Here is a 23,522-nt window from a genome sequence, read left to right as displayed (position 1 = left end):
CCCACGGACAGTTGGATGGATAAACAAAGCATGGCCTATCCATAAGATGGAATATTATTCAGCCCTAAAGAGGAAGTAAATTCTGACACATGCTGCGGCATGAAGAAACCTTGAGGACATTATGCTAAGTGAAATAAGCCCGTCACAAAAGTCCAAATATTGTATGATACCACTTATATGAGGCACCTAGGGTAGTCAAATTCACAAACACAGAAAGTAGGATGGTGGGTGTCAGTGGCTGGGATGGGGGTGGTAAGGGTTATTGTTTAACGGGTCCAGAACGTCTGTCTGGGATGATGAAAAGCTCTGCAGATGGATGGTAGTGATGGTTGCACAACATTGTGAACATACTTGATGTCATGGAGTTGTACACTTAAAGTGGTCAGCACGGTTATTTCGTTATGTATATTTTACCGCGAAAAAGAAGAGTTCCGCCATACAGACATCAAATTTTTTATTTTATTTTATTTTATTAAAAATAAAATATTTTTTAAATTATTTATTAAAAATTATTTAAAATACAATATTTTATTTTAATAAAATATTAAAAACAGTTTCAATAATCCTTAAAAAACCCCACACAATTAAATCTCCTTCATCTGTTCGTTCAGTTCTCTTTAACTAATTCTTGTACCACTGGCTCATGGGTCAGCGAGCTGCTTTTGCAGAGTTATTTGCTTTTGGACTGGAGAGAGCTGAGAAACGTGACTCTGGTCTGATACAAGCTGTCAGAGTTGTGTAAGTGATGCCACCTTGATTAAACTCCCAAACCTGTACGCATGAGTGTATTTTGCCAGGAATCAATAGTTTAGTGCACCTGCTATAAGCCTTTCCACTAGTGCTCTGAGACTATCCTTGGTTAAAGATCCAATGCTAACCTGGATATTATAGAAAATTCCGGCAAATACGAGGGGAAAGCAAAAACCACCTGTTGAGAAAAACTCAGAATAGTGATGGTTAATTTATTACAGTTACTAAGTGTAATAACCTCACTGGTCCACAAGGCTCTGGTTCGTGGCTACCTTCAGGGGAGGGATGTATTACAGGCAGTGAGAGCGCTGGCAGACCTGTAGGAGTTCCTGTCAAACGTAAAGTCTCTGAAATATATTTATATTAATAACATACTACCTGTGAAAAATTAACTTGGGCAACCTGAGTTCTCTTTTCACTTGACCGTCTTCCTGTGTAGCTCTTGTTAGTGTTGACCTATTTACCAAATAGACAACGTACAAACAAACCCAATCATTTCTATCATCCCTCTGTATATAATATGAAAGAATGAATCTTTGTAACTGCCCAGGGACCTTCTGGGAAATAACATATGTAGTTTAGGTGTAAAATCTATTTTGAAATTTAAAAATATTAAATAGTGCGGGGGGCAAAATTTAAATTTTCATTTAAGTTTTAAAGTTATTAGAGGGGATTTTGAAAGGATCATAGTTACCTAGGAAAAATGTGATTTTAGCTTGATTACTTATGCATCAAAATGACAATATGATATTTCGAAACACACTGAGAAGATAACACAGCTGTTAGGTAGGGATCTTAGTTCTTTCAGATGTGAGGAACTTTGAAATTTTAAAAGTAATCAAGATAAAAGTCAGCACAGAGCACGAAAAGTTACTCCTAACATATGGCATCTCACCTGCCTAGGAAAATTATGATCAAGGTAAAGAAAGGTCTTTTGCTACTGCTTAGTACAAGCAGATAAAATATTCTAAGACCTATAGTCATTTTAACAGAAAGGAAACCAAATTCTAATTTTACATGGGTCTGTTACCAGGAAGGGAGTCACAGAACTTTTAATAAAATTATCTTATGGATAAACCCATGAGAACTGAGTAGAGTCTGGCAAATTCAGACACACTCTTACACTTTTTTAGATTTGTTATTTCCAGGTATTATAATCCAAGGCCAATCAACCACCTCCACCCACACCTTCCACAGGTGCTGCAGCCACTAGCATTCTACCCTTCACTGAAGTCCTCCACCTTCTGGCGCCACCTGACACTTTACTACAAAGCTATCCTCTTTCTCTCTTGAAAAGCAAAACCACATTTTATTACTTGGCACATACAGTTGTGTTTCTTTGCCATTATTATTCCTCATACAGTCTCAGATAAACATATTATATTGATTATATATTCCTATAAAGTATAACTTGAACCAGAGAGAAAACTTAAAGGTGAGTAATTGAAAGATCTCCGTCCTACACAAGTATTTCAGCAGATTCGCAAATCCCACAAACACACGTACTACGATCCCCTACGGCTACCTCCATCCTTACACATTTTTATAAAATGGCAGAAAATGAACATGTTTGATAAGTAAAACCCAAAGGAACAGCTTATATATATTGTTATATATAACAATAACAAGCAAAGATATGAATACATATATGTGTATGTACACACATACACACATGCACACAAATACATACAGAACTGATCATGTAATTTGCAGAACTCAGTCCAAAATGAAAATACAGGCTCCTCGTTAAAAAATTTCTATATATATCTATATAGAAATTATGTAGATATATATACATACATATCTGATAAAATAACAATTTTTAATGGTGACATTCCAGGCATGACCTCGGTTGCACAATTACTTTGCCTAATTTATCCTGGTTGAAAGGAGGCCGTCTATTCTAAATTATAGTGTTTCAACAGTCTATCTTATTTAAAAAGTTGTTCAGGCATCCAAAAACTGTCCATTAATTACCTTGATTTAATGTAATTCAAGGTTTTAGGTTAACGAAGGATTTTGAGACTTATATTTAAGCTGATACACTATAGAATATAGTAAAAGTTGATATAAAAATTGTCAGAACGAGAATTCAAATTAGTTGAACATGTAATTTTATACTTTTCTTAATTTAAACATTACATAGAAGTAATGTTAGTTTACCTGACCAGGAAACCAGTAAAAAAATAAATCAATAAAAAACCTCAGGAAGTTTACATTATAAGTAGTCTCTTCATGAGAAAACAAATCCAAATCTTAAGTAAAATGTATCCTTGTATTATAGTCCTCGCTTATAAAATCGAGGGAAAGTCATGCAGCTGGTTTTTAAACCAAAATTATTAAACCAGTTTGATTTATTTAACCATTCACCTTGCTTATGTGAACTGAGATTCTTAATTAAAAGATTCCTAACTAGCAGTTTCTGTAAGAGGGCCTTTTTTTTTTCCTTCAAAGACCAGCACATCTAAAGTACTAGAAGTTCAGTTTCTTTATTTTCTAGAAATTCAGGGAATATTAGATACAGGTAAGTGTTTACAATTCTCTATAAACCAATCTGAATAGAACTTCTTTTAGAAAATACATCATCAAATTTATACCCTAAATTTATTAATATTAATAAATATTAATATTTATTAATAATAAATAAATTAATATTTATTAATATTAATATTCGGAATATATTTCACACGGAAACAACGAGAAACAGAGGTTGTTCTCAATGACAGATGTACAGACCCACCAAGAACTTGCAGTTGTAGTTCTATACGCTGAGCTGCAGGTCAAAGGTAATCACAGAAATAGTGAAACTCACCCATCCAGTTCTCAAAGAGCCATTCTCCGTTCCAGTGGGCGTGAAATATTTTCTTAATTGATTTGATTCCTAATAGATAAACAAACGACAAAAAATTAACAAACTAGATTCTCCCATCATCCACCCAGCCCAACAGACCATAATGGGTCACCAAGAGATCAGCCCATAAAGGCAGATTTCCAATCCCTGCTTTCACCGAGGAGGCTTAACTTAGCAGCTGTGCACAGACCAAATACACAGGGTGCTCTCTCCCCGTGCAGTGGAGACCAGCCTAGTGGTCAGACACCCACCGGTCTTGAAGACAGTGTGGCCCAGACCCAGAGTTTCCTGACATATGAGAAGAACGTCAAGGCCAACTAGTGACCCAAGATAAAAACTGGTTTCACTGGAACGGGCAGTGGAAAGAGACTGTTACACAGACCAGAAACAAAAGCAGAAACATAGGGCTTCCCTGGTGGCGCAGTGGTTAAGAATCCGCCTGCCAATGCAGGGGACACGGGTTCAAGCCCTGGTCTGGGAAGATCCCACATGCTGCGGAGCAGCTAAGCCCATACGCCACAACTGCTGAGCCTGTGCTCCAGAGCCCGTGTGCCACAGCTACTGAAGCCCATGTGCCTAGAGCCCGCGCTCCGCAGCAAGAGAAGCCACCGCAATGAGAAGACCGTGCACTGCAACGAAGAGTAGCCCCTGCTCACCGCAACTAGAGAAAGCCCGTGCACAGCAACAAAAGACGCAACACAGCCTAAATAAATAAATAAATAATAAAATAAATAAATTAAAAAAAAAAAAAGCAGAAACATAGAATCAGAATTTGAAACATTGAAACCAAAAATCCAAGAAACCCCTGAAAACCAGAGAGTCACCGGAGACGGCGTTCTCTCGCTCCTAGAGACTGACTTTGGGACCCAGGAAAGCGCAAGCCTGGGACCAAGGAGAACATGGGACTCTTCTGGGGGTGACACAGTTTAATGGGCTTCAACAAGGAAGCCCATGGGGGCCTTTCTATGAAACAATCTCTAAAAGTGCCAAATTTCCCAAATGTTAAAAACACCAATGCATAAAAACAGAATAAACCTGCGTCAAAGATTCATTTAACTCGTTAATGAGGAAACAAACAGACGAGCTGATTTAAAGAGCGTTTGAAGTACAGTATTTACAGCCACTGAAGAAAGCGTGTGGAATTAGACACCAGGTTAGAGTTTTCTAAATTGGTTTATGTCCATATAGCCATACCGCTTGGGGTTGACTTTTCTATCTGACAGAAATAATTTGCATCGCTATCTGGCATGAATCTCCGAGTAACTTCAGTGAATTTAGGTCCTGATCTGTAGCAAATGGTTAGCCCAGCAAAGGATGGGTTTTGAACCATCCTCGGAAGGGCCTTTGGGTCAGGCTCCAGCATGGCACCGCAAGGACGCGCATCTCTACTTTGCCTTATTTTCACCTTGTGGATCACTTTGCGTTTCCAGGCAGGCAGGTGGTACAGTTAGAAGGGGATCTGGGGCAGTGAGCCTGGTATGGGACGCAAGGCGGCTGAGAAGGTACAGGCACGGTAGGGGTGCCCTCGTAAGGGAGTTCCCGCTGGAAGGGGGTCTGCACGGTTTCCTGGAGGAGACGTTGGGCCGTCAGGGCTGACGAGGAGGCTGTGTGCTGACCCGGGAGCCCATGGGTGCAGAGCTCCCCAGGCAGGACACTCGGAATCACCCGCAAGACTTTTCCTTCTGTGGCCTGAGGAGTGGGTGCAGGTCGACATCAAGTGGACTGGGTGTTCTAGAAGATGCGTTCACGACACCTTGCCCCATCGCTCACGGTGACGGGAGGCCAAACTGTTGCCGCCTTGGCCGTGACCCACGAGCCTTCTCTGGCCGGGAGTGCAGCCCGCGAGGCTCTCGCATTGCACGCCGAGCCCGCTTCCTGGTTCTGTTCCTCCCTTCTGCCCCCCCCCCCCAATACGCGGTACCAACCACCGCTGCAGTTCAAGCCCGCCAGCACGGTGCCCAGGAGGGGCTCCCCGGGGCGTCCACTCCATCGCCCCCACCGTGCCTCTGCCTGCCTGTCTCACTCGTTCTGTCTCATCTCAGCCCACAGTCCTGGCCTCGCTGGCCCTCTGCTCACACGTTGCTCTCTCTCCTCCCGAGCGCGCTCAGCTGTCTCCCCACCCCCGGCAGTTCTTGGCCCTGGGTCCCTCCCCTCCAACTGAGCCCCTCTCGGTGCAATCCCACCCCCGCCGGGCTGCTTCCCACTGTCCCGAAGGGCTCTGCTTTCAGCCCCTCTGTGTTCCGAACCTTCCTCCTGTAAGCCTCGAGGCTTGCGCCTCGCTCTGCCCTGTGACCGCATCCCTCGCTCAGAGCATCTGAACGTGCCCCAGGTGGCCTGTGGATCAGGCCTATTGCTCCCTGGGGGTGATTCGCGACTTTGGATCATCTCCAGGTGGTCTTTACGGCCACAGCCTTCCCAGGTTGGCTTCGAGATCCACCCATGACCGAAGGCTGGGGTGGGATTACACGTGGACCCCTCCCTGTGCCCCGGTCCACCTGCAGCTCAGGGCCCTGGGGCTGAACACCTGGAATCAGCTCGTCCCCTTCGGGTCTCAGAACCCCAGAACAAGCCTATAAGACAGCTTGAAAATGGATCCAGGCTTGTTCACCCCGCCTTTCCAATTCGGGGAGAAGCCTGCTCTATAATTAGGGCAGATGTCTGTGCCTTTCCTCCAAAGCTAGAAAACCCTGCACAGGCCGGAGCCCTGTTCACGTCTTCTTCTGGCTTAGCAGGGACCAAAGAGGTAAATGTGAGGGAAAAGAGCTGTCTTTCTGGCCCCGCACCCTGGCCATCCCCAACTTTTAGGGGAACCTCTACAGGGCACAATCTCCTACCACCTCTGTGCCTTTGGCTCTGGGCAACATGGCAGCGGAAGGACCCGGGCAGCCTTTCCTCTTATCCTTCCCAAAGGGATCCCGGGGCCCTGGCCCCCTCCTGCGGGTTGTCCCCCAAGAAGGGCAGCCAGAGGGCCACAGGACTGCTGGCTCCCCCCGAAGAAAGGACCAGAAGCTTCGAGCCCAGCGCTTGAGTCCAAGCTCCAGCGTCTATCGCTTAAGTGAAAGTCAGCAACGTACTCAACTTATCTCCCCCCAAGAGTGAATAACGTTAAGGACCGTCATCCGTCTCACAGTTCTTCTGTGGATCCAAGGAGATTAAATAACTTGCAAACAATAAAGCTTCAGATAAACGCTAGCATCACCACTCATGGTAATAAATACAGTAAATAATCACAGTCATATTTCAGGTGTATCACTAACACCCCTCATCCTAATAACACCCATCCTGGGAACACCTGTCATCCTAGTAGATCTTCTGCAGCAGGTTCTCAGTCTCCCCGTGGGCTCCCTTTCCTTGACCTCACACAGTGGGACCCTGTTTCCCCCATATCTCTTGCCCGAGCAAGACATGCATTACTGCCTGAGGGTTTTTTTATTTTTTACCCTCTCTGCCCCACCTTTTCCCGAAGGTTCCCCTACAGACTCCTGCCTTCGACTGCAGGGCAGAGACCTGAGCATCAAGGCTCAATGAGTGTTCTGCACACCCCACGCCGTCCCTCCATCCAGCCGAAGCCACACGGGGCCACCCTCCCGCTCAGTCAGTCCCGTCTTCAGCCTCAGCTGGGTTTCGAGTCAGTTCCAGTGTCGCCCGTGGCATGTCCGTGGTGTGACCCGAACAAGGGTGCCGTGACCAGCACACTTGGGAAATGCTGGCAGAGTGAACGTTGTTTCACTTTGCTTATTCAGCTGTAAGCCTTTTCAGACGTTAATACGCTACACACACGACAGACGTCCCAGCAGGCGATGGCGTCTGCCACTCCCCAAACCCACTTGACACTCTTTCCCGGCACAGTGGCTCTTTGCGTCAGCGTCCCGTGGAACACTCTCCTTCACCCATCACTTGGGCTCGGCACACAGTGACGCCCTCCCTCATCCAGCCTGTGGACAGAGGTTAGCCCCACCTGAAGCCTGTGCTGTCGACAGCACCTCTACCCCCATGTCCAGACCCCGCCCCACATCGTACCAATTTCTACCAGACGAAATCCGACCCTGCACGAGGTTTCCTTCCACGCACTGACTTCTGGCTCGAAGCCCTGTCAGCTCATAGGCCGAGGCAGAGACCTTCATCTTTCCGTCTCCCACAGTGGAAAGCACTTGGTCCAGGCACCATCTCAAGGAAGAGCAGGAAGGGGCCTGCTTGTCCAAACTCAGCAGCGGAGCCAAGGGTGAGGGGCTGGAAGCCGAGGGACGACAGCTGGATCACCTCTGCAAGTCCCGTCAGCACACCTTCTCTGGAGAGAGAAATTCCCACGTGCCGGGAAGCCCAGGCCTAAGGGCTCCTTGGGGGCCCTGGACACACCCAGAAGAACCCCTCTCCTCGACAGACGGGGAGAGGCTTATCATCCCACTGCGGGCAAAGCAGGAGCGCACTTGTCTCGTAGGCACAGGAAGGGAATTGCCCCTCGCCTCCAAGCCCAGTCTGGGGATTTCACTCTCACCTGGGGATCTGGGTTTTTTCTTTCAGTTTAATTCTTCACTTCCGCATCCATTCAGCCACGAGCTGGCTCTTTGCCAGCACTCGGCCAGGCCCCGGGAGAGGCAAGGGTGCAAGACACTTGTCCCCTGGGGAGCATGATGTGCGCTTGGAGGACATGGGACGCACGCCTTCTTGGCTTTATCTTCTGTAACAGAGATTCTAGAAGCTGCCTTAGTTGCTGGGGGGAACCAAAGCCTGTTCAGGCCACCAAGGGCCACGGTCGCCATGTTCTGTGACTCCACGACCAGAGGGTAAGTTTGCGGTGAGTAACCTAACTGCCCTTTGCTGATAACCATGGCAGGGGACAGAGATAATGTACTGTGAAGTTAGAAGCGCCTAAGCTTGAGTCTCTGCCATGTACAAGTCCCTTCCAAGGCGCTGCCCCTGCTTTTGCACTGACGATGTGGTACTATTTCCCTTATTTCTGAATTGAATAAGCATTGGTCCCACAAATCCTGGACCTACCCTGAGTGGGTGAGAGGCACATGCCTGTCCATTTACGTCCCATTCCTTGAAAACTTGCAGGACCAGAAGTTGCTCCTGAACTTGACAGAAATAAGCTGGTCCTGAACTTGATGTAACGCGATAGGCGTTGTTACGTCCAGCTCTCAGGCTTGGTGCGTTTGCAGAGAAGACCGTTTCCTGGGCGATACTGGAGTTACTGGATCTGAATCTCTGAGATGCCCTAGGACCGCCACGTGCTCTGTAGGACATCTGAAAACCCTGCTGCTGGTGGCCTTGACGATGCCCAGAGCCCACCTGGCCAGTGAGCCAAGCCAGGGGACAGGCCGCTCTCTTCCCACCCAACCTCATTTTCAGGAAAAATCTAGTGAACATTTCGAACATTACGAGTCCTCCAGCCTTCCCAGCTTGTCACTATCCGGTATATTTCCCCCTCAACTTTTTTTCTTGATGTCAGTGCAACTCATCACGGGGCCTCCACATCGAGGCAAGTAATAGACAGAGACATAAGTAATGAGCTGTCTTCCCAGTGCCGGGGCTTCCCAGCCAAGTAGCAGGAGTGTCGGACCAGCCTGGGGCTCCTGTCCTTCTGCCAGGACATTCCCACCAGCGTCAGCTTCCTGGGGTTCAGCCCCGCTTAGTGACCTGAAACTTCAGAGCGAAATGCTTCCTCGTCTCAGGAATGTCAGAACCCTCTAGGTTCCCTTTAAATGTCTCTAGAACCTCATTCCCCTGTTTACTGCTTCTTAGATGAAACACAGTCCCCCATCCACGTGAAGCGTACTGGACAAGAAAATCCGACTGAAGGCTTCATGGCTGTAATTCATTTGTGCTTTGTCCCATCCCCTTGGGAATAAAAAGGGGCATCTGTTATTGCTCGACAGAACAGCCTCACCAAGAGCAGGGGACGTGCTTTGTAGGTGGAAGAACGGGCCAGGGCGGAGTGGCTGCCCTACAAAATAGGAGGGAGCCCCAGTAATAAGGCAGCCTTTGAAAAAGGACCCCCGGGGCTGGGCCTTTCGGTGGGAAACAGATGTGCCTGTGGCCTGAGGAAGGGATCTGCGTCTCTCCCCGGCCCCCCGCACAGTCCAGCTGCGTGATTCCATCACAGAGCCAGAGCCTCGGGCTTGCTGGGAATAGAGTTGCTTTTTCAGCTTTCAGGTACAGTGGGCGATCAGAAATTCCCCGTGCTTGCAACGCTAAGTGTTCCCAATTAAAACATCAAGTCTAAACGGGGAGCACAAAAGGGACCTTGGATCTAGTCCCTGAGGGAACAGTTAGGAGAAACTCTTTAAAAGGTGTCATCCTCTGCCTGAGGAAAAGGAAGTGATTATTTTCACTTTTTACCATTAGAGTCCTCGCTCTACAGAAAAATGAAAAGGTTTCATGCAGGACTTCTCCCCTCACCCATCTGCCTCCCAGCCTTTCCTTAGCTGGATGGATGGTTACACGGGGCCCTCGCCCACCCTCAGGCCGCTGAGAGGTGCTGGCTTCCCCCCAAGCCTGACCTCTTACACCATGAGCCCCAGGGTCACCACACAGGCCGGCCAATGCTCATCCCTCCTGGCAGCTGGGTCCACATCGGAAAGGCTTCATTCTGATTCGTGTTGTTTTTACGATAGATTGTTTTGATAAGAATGTTGACTTTCTCCTGATTTTGAGATGGAGCCATGGTCATGATCCTGTCCCAAATCCCTTAGACAATCTTCGTGCTGACTCAGTTCAAGCCTGACCTGGCGTGTAGGTCTGGTTGATGGAGGCCAGCTAGCTGGTTTAACGCTCACAGCCGACCTCTATCAGAGCAGGAGGTGCCCTGAGCCCGGAGAGGGCCCAACATCTAAGCCAAGTCTCTCCCACTCTAGAGGCAAAGCTCTAACCACTGCCCAGTACTGCCGCCTGCTCAGCTATCCCCATCTCCCAGCCCGGCAGAGGGAAGAGCGTTACTGGGAGACAACCGTAAAGCGTTAGTGCTGGCAGTGACCTCTGTGCTCCCAGACCAACGCCATCCTCATTATACAACCGGAAAGAGTGAGCACCAAATGGGCTCGTTCAAGGTCAGCCAACTTATTGACGGAAGACAGAAAGACAATGTGGAAATCAGACAATTTTGTCCTTTTCGTGATGGCTCTGGGCAAAGATTTTATGAGGAAGATGCTGGAAACCAGGACTAAAACTTGGGACTGAGATCTGTCCGTGGATTGAATTTCTCCTTGCTTCTCCCTTCACCCACATGGTGGGAACACTGAGAGCTGTGTCTGAGCTTCCCCTAAAAATACGGGATTCCTGCACAGAAGGCGACTAAGGTGGGATGCTTCTGTCATTTAGGCTGGTGGCCCTTCATATATTGTCACCTGTCACCCTCCTTTACCTGTCCCACCTGTGACAGCTCAGGTGAAGTAGGCCCATCTTAACTTGAGGCTCAGATGGTAATTCCTGATATCTGGCCTCATCACTGATATCTGGGTTACCCCAGAGCATGGGGTAAGTGTGGCCAGAAATCAAAGCCATGTGGTGTGACCAGGAGAAGCCTGGACGTTCCCCTGTCCCCTTTCTGATGTCCTCTGATGGGGCCCTCGGGCCTGTCTTCTGCAAAGCTGACACTTCACAGCGGGGCTGCCTGGAGGGAAAGATGCTCCTTCTCTGCTCAGAGGAGAAACGCACTGCGTCTACCAGCAGGTTGAGTCCCCTTCCTAACCTTGGGCACAGCGTCTGGGGAAGAATCCAGCCTCCTCTCCTCCCTCTTCTCACCTCAGGCTGTTCAAGCCCAAGTCCATCCTATCCTCTGCTCCTGGACCCTCTGCTGGTAGAACACCCATGGCGTGTGTCCCCTTCCACCTCCTGCAACCCTCTCTGAACTGCTCTGGCGTTCAGCCTGAGCTAGCCAGAAACTTTGTTTTGTTTATTTTATTGATTTTGTTGTTGTTATTTTATTTTCTCTATGGCAGCTCCCATCACCCCTCCTAATTTGGAGCTCCTTGAAGACCAGAACCCGGCACATCTCATGCCTGTCATGTCTCATCCCTGGCACAGGCCAGAGGAGTCCTTGGGGGCCGTCCATCAATGACAACAAAGCCATCTGTGCCATGGTTCCTGTGTCTTGAAAGAGGAAGCCGGCTACACAGGTTTATAATGAGTCTGTCTGTCACTAGAACGTTGGCACTTTCGGGGCAAAGGATGCTTTTTATAGATGCGGATGTACTGCTTGGGGGCTGACAAATGAGGACCTGGCCAAGTGCGGAACAGGAAATGCTTCTTCTCTGCCTCAACTGCGTGTCTTGAAATTGTTCTTGTCACTCCTGCCTGTGGGGAGGGGAAGGGCCTCTACTGCCTGTTCAGAATCTTCTCCCAATGGCTTCTGACTAGAACATGTAGGCCGAGAGAGCCTGGAGCAGCAGGTCTGTCGGGCAGGGCTCTGGTTCCTTTGATGAACAGTGAGGTGAATCTCCAATCTGCCAGCATTTCTCGAGAAGACATTTCATAAAAAGCCCCATTTGGGAAGGAATGCTGGCTGGAATCAAGCCACTTCTGAAAACACAGGCAGCTGCACAAAATCCCTGAGCAGTCCTGTCCTGAGACCCAGGAGGACGCCAGGCTAGGGCGGGAGGTGCTGCAGGAAGGGGGGTGGGCGGGGCATGAGGTGGCCTCGGGCAGAGAAGGAGTGAAGGAATCGGGGATGCTCCCCCTTCAGTGGACCAAGTCACTGAGGCTTGTCGGTCTGCAATGAGCTCAGCACAATGTTAGGTGACACTTGGAACCACTAATCTACTGATGGCTGCAGAATGAGCATTTAAGAGGCAGGGTTCCTTCAAGAGTTCACACGGGGAGAGACAGTTATGACCAAGTGTGGTCAGGAAGGCTGAGGGAATTTGTGTGAAGTCTACAAGGATAGAAAACTAAGTACAGGGGTGTGTGTGTGTGTGTGTGTGTGTGTGTGTGTGTGTGTGTGTGTATGGGGGGTGCATCCCAGGACCAGGGCATGGCACGAAATGCACAAGAGAAAATAAACACCCTGTGTTCGGGGGTATCGGTGCTGTAAGAAGGTTTCACCAGCTGCAGACACCAGCTAGTAGCAGAGAGGACTCAAAGAACAGAATGTTTTCCATTGTGGAGCCTTGAATGCCAAGCAAGGGAGTTTGCTTTTTCTCCAACAAACCAGGGAGAACCACGGGCGGCTTTGGCACATGGATGGAACGACAAGATGGGAGTTCTGTCGAGCTGACCTGGATGGGGGGCCAGAGTCCGAGGGCAGAGGGTTAGGGGGCGGCTGCCACGCTCCACGCAGGATGCTGGGACCACACCGCACTGCTGGCCAAGAGAACACCCGGCAGGGGGCAGAGAGCGGGTGTTTTGGAGGGAGAATCAGTCTCACAGTGGCCCTTCCTGCCTGGGCAATGTGTTCGTTCCCCTGCCCAGCTAGCTACACCACCACCACTGAATGAATTGTAAGAAGAAGAGTTTTGACAAAGCGTCGCTTTGGTCCTGCTACTCTTCCATCCAAATCTCATCAGCTTCCCCAGTGCTAAACATAGAAAGCTCAAACTTCTCAGCTCGCCTTCAAGGCCCACACTGGTGATTTTCTCACTTTTTTATATAAAGCAGCAAGACTCTTCCTTCAAAGGTGATCTTAGAAAACCAAGAGGTAAAACAAAAGCAGAGCAGCTTGGCTCAGATCTGCACACGTCTAGCAAATTCTCCCCCTTTAGTCAGCCCACACCTGTATGTTTTAGTGCCTAATCCTTCAGCCACAGGGACAGCCGTCCCTGTCCCCACCCACAGAGTCTCTGAGACCCTCCAAGAAAACCCCAGGACCTTGAGGAGCACGGCTGGAGCCCACCTCCCTACTGAGTCTGCTCGGTTCTGCCTTTTCTCCAGCCGCGTTTCATGCCCGTCGGAGTTCTCGATCTTCTGCCCTGAACGTACCTTGGATCTTGACAGCTGCTGCAGTTGCTCGCCCACACCCCAACATGACGTCCTTCCTCACAGCATTGCACTTGCTTCCAAACCTCACCAGGCCCAGCTTATGCCTCTCCCCTGCCACCATTATCACCACCATCATCATCACTGTCATCCTCATCATCACCATCATCCTCATCATCACCATCATAATCGCCATCATCAACAACATCACCACCTTCATCATCACCATCATCATCACCATCGCCATCATCATCACCACCATCATCACCACCTTCGTCATCACTGTCATCCTCATCATCACCATCATAATCGCCATCATCAACAACATCACCACCTTCATCATCACCATCATCATCACCATCGCCATCATCATCACCACCATCATCACCACCTTCGTCATCACTGTCATCCTCATCATCACCATCATAATCGCCATCATCAACAACATCACCACCTTCATCATCACCATCATCATCACCATCGCCATCATCATCACCACCATCATCACCACCTTCGTCATCACTGTCATCCTCATCATCACCATCATCATCACCACCTTCATCATCACCATCATCCTCATCATCACCATCATCATCGCCATCATCAACAACATCACCGCCTTCATCATCACCATCACCGTTGTCATCATCACCATCATCATCACCACCATCATCACCACCTTCATCATCACCATCATCATCATCACCACCATCATCACCACCTTCATCATCACTGCCATCCTCATCATCGCCATCATCATCTCCATCATCAACATCACAGCCTTCATCATCACCATCACCATTGTCACCATCACTGTCGTCATCATCACCATCATCACCACCATCATCATCACCAGCATCACATCACCATCATCACCATCATCATCATCATAATCACCAACATCACCATCATCCAGAAAGCTTATCGAACACTTACTATATCCATTTAATAAACATTCTCTCACTTAATCGTCACGTCAACACACACAGGTAGGTATTATTATTTCCCTCCCTTTATGACCAGAACTAAAGTATAACAGACATAGAAAACAAACTTATGGTTACCAAAAGGGAAAGGAGGGAGGAAGGGTAAATTAGGGATTTGAGATGAACAGGTATGCACTACTATGTATAAAATCGATAAACAACAAAGACCTACTGTATTTCCTACTATGCACCAAGCACTGTGCCAGGCTCCAGGGGGTGGTGGTGAAAACGGTGGGAACAACCTCTGCTCTCCTTGGAGCTTAAAGTCTGGGGAAAGGAGTCTACAAGGACCACTGATTCAGAGATGAAATGATGGTGCTGCTGGGAGAGAATTCAGGAAGAGTGAACTTGAGGGAAGATGATTTGGGCAGGCGGTCTGCTGAGTTTCGGGTGCCAGAGTAAAGCAAATTAACAAATGAAATTGTTCAGAAGCTGATGGAGTTGCTGCTTGGGAGCTCAGAGACGCGGGGTGGGAGATGTGGACTTGGGAACAACATAAATAATGTTGACAGCTGAAGATAGGAGCCTAAGCTAAGATGAACACAGAGAAAATGAAGCCTAGAGACGGGTGCCAAGCCTTGGTGGATCCAGGGAGGATGGACGCTTCCCCAGAGAAGGAATGCTCACATGGTATCAAAGAGGCCGAGGACTGAGGAGCCTTGAAGGAGAAGGGGTAACAGGGCTGACGGGCTCAGGTAGAGCAACAGAAAAGAGCTCGAGTTCTTTCCATTTGACCTAAAGGAGGTTTTTGCTGATTTCTAAGAGCACAGTTTCAATGGAGGGGTGAGGGTAAATGACAGCTTATGAGGGACTCGAGGGGAAAACAGGTGATGAGGAAAAGGTAATAACCATTTGCTAAATACACCCACATTGAAGAGTTGCTGTGGAAATCGGGTGGTACGGTCAGTTAAAGGGATAAAATGCTGAACGAAATCGGGTTTATCATCACGTGATCTGACCCAACTATGAATACGTTTAAAGATGACTGTCATTGGCTTTAAAATAGAACTGTTTCAAGGCGTGCCAACTAAAATGGGACCCCCCAGAGGTGACCGACCCAAATGAATGGTGGTCTCTGCTCTCCAGTTCCTGTTTGGGATCGTGACTTGGTTTAGTTCGCAGATTCTTTCTTCCTTTTAGAACTAAAATTTTAAAAATAAAAGAAACAATCTAGTTAATCCCCCCAAATGTATTTCTCCTTGGGGAAACATTTACATTCTTATAACCCCAAATGCTAAGCCAATAAAAGCAGAGGCAGAAACCATTATTCATCGTTATCAGCAAAAAAAAAACGCAGAAGAAAATGAAAGGCTCAAAGAATTGTGGTGTTTTGGGGGGAGAAAAATGACTTTTTGGTCTTTGTATTTTTATCTTCTCTGCCATCATAACTTAGATGGACAGAGAACAGGCCTGGCAATCGGCCACATCCGTAAGGCCAAATAGCTTGTTTCCCAGAAGCCTTGGAGAAAGGCTTAGGGCATCTTCATAAAAGCACCGCAGGCTCAGGCCAGGACCGTGGGAGACCACGGGAGTGATCTGTCCCTGTTGAAAGAAATTGTTAAATCCAACACCAGCATGTATTGATCTGGGAATCGGAAAGATGCAGTCTTCCTAGAATACTCATCAGGTACTAACCTTTGTTCCAATTCAGGCTCAGACACCAAAGCAGTGAGCACAGCAGCGACAGCCTCGGGTCACAGCCACTCTGCGGAGAGGCTGAGGCAACTGAGGTCATTTGGCTTGAAAAAGAGGAAATGGAGAAAAGATATGGATCACGTGAGTAACTATTAGCTCTTTCTGTTAAGAACAAGACACGAAGGAGAGGTTTACACTCCCCCAAGAAGGCTTCAGTTGGAGATTAGGGAAGAATTTCTGACCACTTGGTTTCTGAACATTGAGTGTGCCGCTAAAGGGTGGTGGAGAGGACCCAGGTTCAAATCCTGCATCCTCCTTTGTGACTCTGAGCAAGTTCCTCATCCTCTCTGTGCCCCAGTTTCCTCTAAAGTGGGGACTAAGCAGTACCTAACTGTTGTAAGGATTTCACGAGTTAATCCAGGTAGAGACCCGTCATAAATGCTCCACGGATATCAGCTCTCAGGGTCTCCGCCATGACCATTGTCATCATCCTTTTACCCGAGCGACTCTCATCTCAGTCCACAAGGTCAGGTGTGAAGGAAATGTAACATTATTTTTCTAAAACTGAATTCACCGTCTATTTCGAGCCCCCATTTGGAGGAAAATGCATCTCTGGCAATCCAGCCTCACCTCCTTTCCTTGTTGGAGGAGGGTTGACCTCCACACAGCCAAGGTGCTGGGGACGGGGCTGGTCCACAACCCCAGAGATCCAGGTGTGGTCTCAGCGCACAGGTAGCTGCCACCTCTTCAGGCCCATGTCTCTTCCAGCTTCTTCCACGACCTGCGTGGGCATCCTGGGAGGCTCTCATAGGGCTCATTCCACTTGGGGATCTCGTCCCTTTCCCAGAGCTGGGTCCAGGAGAGGTTGAGACCCAGGACCCCTCTGCCAACTGACTCCCCGAGATCTGTCATTCCCCTTCCGTAGGCCTGGGGAGAGCAGAGCGTAGGACCCACTTTGCTTGAGACCCAAACCTTCCTGTACACGCCTTACATCCCCCCTGTGTCACTCTCTCGCTCTCTGCTGTGGACAGATGGGGTCTAAGACTAAGGACTAGTTCAGAGCTTTATCCCACTGCTGCCGGCCTGAAGACATGACTCTCTCACTTCAGCCCCGGTAGAAGGTTCCTGACGTGGGTTTCTTGATGATTCTCCTACATAACTTCCTTCTGTCTGCACAGAATCACTGCAAGGTGCTCCTCCGAAGACTGATGGCCACTCTGAGCCCTTCTCTGAGGGTCGGGACTCAGCCACCTACCGTCACCATCCCGAGAGGGTCCCCGTGGCACTGACCACAGGCAGACGAGCTGACACATCTCCCTCCATCACAGCACACGGCACAGGTACGGTAGGGCCAGAAACGGTCAATTAATTTCATTCCATTTCTAGATGTAAATATAAGAAAATAAGACGAATCAGGAAGAACTCACCCCAACTGGTTCCAGGACAGCCACAGAGAGGACCCACCATCCCAGCAGCTGGGACTCTGAGGTCTCCCCAGTCCTGAAACTGCCCCCAGGGTCCTCAGGAGGGCAACACAGCGTAACATAGAGAATTAGGTCTCAATGATACCCATACAGGGAATCATATGTGAGTGTCCCAGGGCTCTTCACACACACACCCGCCCCCAGCTGTGGAGACCCTGAGCATCTTGAAAAAGGGAATCTCCATGAAAATAATTCTACAGGGACCAGAACTGGGTAATACACACACACACACACACACACACACACACACACACACACACCCCTCTGCTGTTTAAATAAATAATAAATGGGCTAAATAATCCTAAATAAAGTTTAATAGGTTTAAGAGAGGTGAACACACTGCATACCACTCAGGCCGTCCGTTCCACACTGTTCCTGTCAAGTTATCTGCCAACAGTAATTTCAGGTTAGGGTGACCCTCCATCCCATTTGCACAGGACAGAGGGCTTTCAGTGTTAAAACCAAGACAGTCCCGGGCAAACTGGGATGGTTGGCCACCCTGCTCCAGAAGGACCCTTCCTGCCTTGTGCCCGGGTTAGAGCCGTCCTGCCTTGCTGGTTAAGTGCAAACGTTTAAAAGTCAGACGATCTGCAGTGAGGCTTTGGACCATGCACTTACCATTACCCAATGCTAAATGAATCAAGGGATGGATGGAAAGTGGATGAACGGATGGTGGATGGATGGATGGACAGATGGAGGGATGGCTGGCTGGCTAGATGGTGGATGGAAGATGGACGGATGGATGAGTGGGTGGTAGGTGGTCAGATGAAGGCATTAGCCCCAGTAACTGATTAGATACCTCTTTTATGTAAGTATGGCATCAATATGTAAAATTTATGTTCTTAACGTGAATTGTGGGTCTTAACACTCTTCTGTTTCAAAATGAAGTGGAAGAGTACCCATTAGGAGGATAACAGACCCTGAGCTGAGTAAGAACTCAGCCTCTAATGTACGACACCTTCCTTGGAAGAGGAACATTCCCCTGCCAGGACTCATTTAAATCTCTGCGAAATGGAAGCAAGTAAGTTATGCTTGTCCAAAATGAATTAATCTCAGAAGAGTTCCTTGAGAACCTTGGATATAAATTTCTCCTTCAGAGCCAACATTAACACATATCTTACATAAAAGTGAAAAGAATATTTCCAGTTACTCCCAAAGAAATAGATTACGGTATCCAGTTGACAAGCGCTTATCTTAAACCTCCAAAGAATTAGACGAGCTCTCCTTAAATTTTACTCTTTAACTAACAGACCACTTTGAGGGTAGCCAGATCTGTGGCTTTGGTGGAGCAATCATCAAACCTCAGTGACAAGCCTGTTTTCTATCTCTGGTATATTCATCTTTTGAGGAATTAAAGCAGTTTGCGTGCCTTACTCTTTGCAGACTCCAAAAAAGACTGCCCAGATATGGAGAGAAGGAAAATTCTATGTATCTAGGGAATCTAGGATGATCAAGTGCTTACCCTACCTCGTGGCTTACATGCCACGGGAGACCATTGTCTTTTAAAAGCTTACCCTCGTTAAGATTTTCAAAGATGTAGAGACTCGCCTTTTGCTGATTTTGTTTAGGACCTAACGATCGAGTTTTGTTTTCTTTTTAATTGTGCAATGGACAGGTCTAATGGATGTCGCCAGCGTCTCCCATGGGTCTGGAATGGAAATGCACCTCTGTGGATTTAACGCTCACACCTCCGTTTTAGTTTGCTCATTTTCTGGAGAATTCTGCAAGGGAAATAGCACTGGGCAGTAGACTGGGATATTATTTGGGGTCTGTTATTCAGGGGCACGAAGCCCTGTGCACGTCACTGAACCCTTCTCAGCCTCAGCTTACCTGACCTGCGAAAGGGAGCTACTACTATTTACCTCCTACCGGAGGCCTTGTCATCATCACCGGAACTATTGGCAACGTGTAGCAACAATTAACACAGTCAAGCAGCATCATTCTATTAAGCGGAAGAAATTAGGACAAAATGACACTCGCCTCACATCAACATGGCTTTGAACCTACACATTAGGTTGTAGCCAAGCTTCATGGGCTCACCCAGGACACATTCCTCCGACAACGTCAGCAAGGCAAACAGCAAACTAACTTGCCACCATATAAATAGAAAAAAATGTGTTTCTATTACTGGGGCCGGATTGGCCTACGCGACCTACACTTAGCTCCTTTGGTTTTATCACTGAAAAGCAACCTTAAAAAATGAAGCCCTTACTCACTCTTAGAGTCCGTGACGTCATTGGGTGGAGTGGGCGTTATTATGGTACCACGGGTGGCCTTTTCTCAATTTCAGTTCTTTACAAAAGATCGGGAAAATGTTTATGCGGGTGAAGGAACTGGGGTTCACGGGAGCTGTCGTTTCCAAGAGGGTTTAGCGCATCCGTAGCTTTAACTCTACCCGTCCCCTTCCTCCTGTAAATAAAACTCCCCCCAGAGACAGCTGCATAAACTCCAGGAGCAAGGATGCTCTTAGAAACATTAGATTCTCTTCCCAATCCTAGGATATCAGACTCTGCAGCCTGGCCTTCTAGAAACGACTCTGAGTGCCCTAAGCATTATTTAGGGGCTCAAGTACCAGCCAGATGAGCCCTGACCTCAGAGACCTCTTCGACTCTAAAGACCCTTTGTCCTTGTTTTCATGGCCAGAGGGGCTGCCTCCCCTGCACCTCCTTCACTGCCTCTTGTCACTTAAGTGTGTGTTGATTAATAGTTCTTCCCAGGGAGCCTTGAGTTAGTTCAGCCCATTTATTTCCAATTTCTCTCGTTCCGGCTAAGAGGCTGAAGGCTTTAGGAATCATAGCGCATAGGAGAAGGCTGAGGCGGCGAGAAGGTCTTAGTGGGGATGAGATCTCTGAGGTTAGACACTTAAGGGCACTACATTCCTGTGAGGCAGGAGCTAGACGTACTGGGCACGCCATCAGAGCGCAGAGCTGGGACCAGCGAGCTGGGCACGCCATCAGAGCGCAGAGCTGGGACCAGCGATACATCATTAAGTGATGAGGAGAAAGGTGTCAGCTCAGTAGGATGAAGAACAGCCTTCAGCGCCGGAATGGGCTGCCTCATGAGGGAGAGCTCCCCAGTTTCCCCAGAAAGTATGCAAACGGAGGTGCTCTGACCCCTCATCAAGGGGGGATCTTGCTTGGTTTAAGGGCTGGACGCAAGGGCCTCTGGGGTCCTTTCAGACAGAGATACCAGGATACTAAGTTTGTCAGTGAGTTTTCTCAGACCTGGACACTCCCCCGACCTTTCTGGGCCCTAAACTCCCCAGCAGACTTCGCAGAAAGCCGGGAGGAAGAACGTTTCACATTCCCCAGATAACAGTCTCCCCACCCAGGTGAAAAGGTGAGGATGACAGACGCACACCTGTGAGATGAGGCTCTTATTACTGTCGCTTGAGGCAGAAGTAGGAAGGCAGTAAACTTTGAGGTTAGTTCCCTCGTTTTCCTCTGAATTCCATTGCTCTTACAAAACCGCCTTTCTTCTCTAACAACAAAGGGGTTTGCTGAGCTCATTACATCTTTCCCAAGAGCGTATTAAGGCTAAAACAGGGCCTGGGACACAGAAGGTGCTCAATACATCTTTGTTAAAAGAACAGATGAATACATTTTAAAAGCAAGAGAAGAACGGGTTCAATGCTTGACCCCAAAGTCAAGTATCTTAGCCGCTCCAGGGCCATCTGTGAAATAGGGTAAACATACTAATGGTGCCTGGCTCGTAGGTCGTCCTGAGGATTAGAGGAGACAACGAAGGCTGTACACTCGGCAGGGTGTCTGATACACAATCAAGGTTTAACAAATGCTGGCTCTCTTCATTGCTGTTGTAATCGTTCTCATTGCTGTCATTTTCAACAATGTGATGGGGGAGGGGTAGAGGAGATGAAGTGACGCATCGTCTTAGAGCAGAACTTCTCTCATTACCCCTCATGTGATCACGTCACATCATCACACATGCGACCCATCATATCGCACGTGCTGATTTTAAGGAGGAAAAAACCAGGACTCCAATTAGCAAAGGGATGCCTTTCCTTGCCTGGGAGGGTCGGATTCCGCAGACCACCGGGGACTGACGCTCATTGCCTCGGTAATTATAGGGCCCTGGAGAGACTGTAGATGCTGGAAATCAGCCTTGGGCTTCAAAGGGGGCCAGGGGTAGTCTAAGAAGACTTTATACAGTGAGTACCTGCTGGAAAATGTCCTAAAAGAATGCGTCTGAGGTTTACATTTTCAAAAGTACTTATCAGCAGAGGAGAGAATTTATGAACGCTGAAACTTGTATTTTTAAAATCTTGTCCACTCCAGCTGCGTGCCCTGCCCGTCCCTCCAGATGGGGCTGGGCCCCCTGCTACCGCGTCTCCCTGCTGGGAAGAGCTTGTGTGGACCCCGAACCAGCAAGAGAACGGAAACCACACGGGACGGGAGAAGTCTTCCCCAGTGAAATCTACATGTGCATTTAGGGTCGGAAGTGACATCTCGCCTTTGTTCTAACATTCTGGAAGGACCTTTCCTCTCTGTAAGTAGTAAAACTCCCAACTGCTCTGCTAGGTGCGTGGGTGGGGGGCTACTGATTAAAGGCTTAGTACAGAGTCAAATGATTTATTACCATTTTGTAAAAACAAAGAGATTCTATTATCCGTCAGTAGCCACAAGGCTTCAGTAGCTAAGTGGCTTGAGGGGCCTATCATCCAGGCCCTAATTACCCATGAACCCATAGGCCCTGGTGAGTCAATCTCAACAATTATCCAGCGACACAAATGAATATAAGCAGAGATAAAAGCCCTTGATAAAAGCGCCAGGACAAGCGGGATGTGACTTATTAACAAGTTATAAAGCCCGTCCTTTATAAATAGGCAAGTAACAAAGGCTCTTCAGGCGCCTTTTCACCCTAATTCCAGCAGGTCCTGCTGTGGCATCACGAGCGTATGGGAACTCACTGCAGCCACCCAATGCAGTCCTTTCCTTATGAATCCAAGACGGCACGTGGACGGCGGTTCTCAGAAGAGACTTCCAGAAAGGTGAACTGCTCTTCTCATTCTTCTCATTTCTTCAGAGGAAAGTGAAGCATGAATAGAAGTGATTTACTTCTTTTTAGACTACGTCACGTAATTTAAACCAAATCCCAGAGCGAATCCTATAGAGTCAAGTTTTATTAAGTGTAGGTGGTCACAAAATTCTTGCTCTAGAAAACGGAAGTTGTCTTTTTTTTTCTAAGTTCTGAATTTCCCAAAGAGTGCTTCTGAAAAGTAACTGCTTCAGTGTTTCCCAACTGATGCGAACGGAGTGTTTAATCTAAATTCTATGACGAGGTAGTTCATTGTAATTTGCAATAAACCTTTTGCCTCTTCACACAAGATGGCGGCCTTCTGACATCCTTGTTTCCTCCTTCTAAACATCGGCCAGTTTCCAACCATTGTTAAAATGGGGCATTGTATTCATACGAGCTCAGTGACTGATTTGTCATCAGACACTCATTTGGTCCATTGTCATACAAACTGAAAATTCTGGCCACTACACTATTAAAAACTTATAAGTTAAATGGGGTGCGATGCGACACTTAAAGTGACCCCAAGATTAAACTCTTATTTGGGGTTTGTTTGCTGACTAACGGCCACTTCCACCGATTTGGAGATATTGTGAGAAAATTCTGCTGCTGACAATAAAAAGTAACCATAAAGGATGAAAACGTTCTGGCTAGAACCAGAAGAACATCTGGAGGTCCTTAAAACTGGTGAATTTTCCCTCTAAATCCTGATTGCCAAACTTAGAGCCAACCACCCAGAAACTGTGGCCCTCACGCTAACTCCGTGTTTACGTTTCATTAAAAACGACTTTAACGATTTACATCTTGTTCTACAGAGGCCCAGTTCCCACGGTTACAGCCTCTCCTCTCACTGGGCATGTCCTGGTGCAT

General features: G+C 47.8%; 1 long non-coding RNA gene across 8 annotated transcripts in view; it reads right to left on the bottom strand.

Annotated features, from left to right (window-relative positions):
• Positions 1-509: 509 nt before the first annotated feature.
• LOC137206593 (uncharacterized) overlaps positions 510-23,522 on the bottom strand; it is a 41,440-nt gene continuing 18,427 nt past the window's right edge. The window contains exons 4-6 of one of the 8 annotated variants that reach the window (XR_010934735.1): positions 16,765-17,516; positions 16,135-16,238; positions 14,045-15,641 (exon numbers count right to left, since the gene is read on the bottom strand). This is a non-coding gene — a long non-coding RNA (uncharacterized lncRNA). Of the gene's footprint in view, positions 3,632-14,043; positions 15,642-15,805; positions 16,042-16,134; positions 17,517-19,132; positions 19,340-19,834; positions 22,656-23,522 lie in introns of those variants that run through there. The other 7 variants (XR_010934720.1, XR_010934723.1, XR_010934717.1 and 4 more) reach the window with 7 other exon arrangements.

This window comes from Pseudorca crassidens, chromosome 1 (genome assembly GCF_039906515.1).
Source record: "Pseudorca crassidens isolate mPseCra1 chromosome 1, mPseCra1.hap1, whole genome shotgun sequence".
Classification (NCBI taxonomy): domain Eukaryota; kingdom Metazoa; phylum Chordata; class Mammalia; order Artiodactyla; family Delphinidae; genus Pseudorca; species Pseudorca crassidens.
The sequence above is the reverse complement of the archived record's forward strand: the minus strand, read 5'-3'. Positions and strand labels throughout refer to the sequence as shown.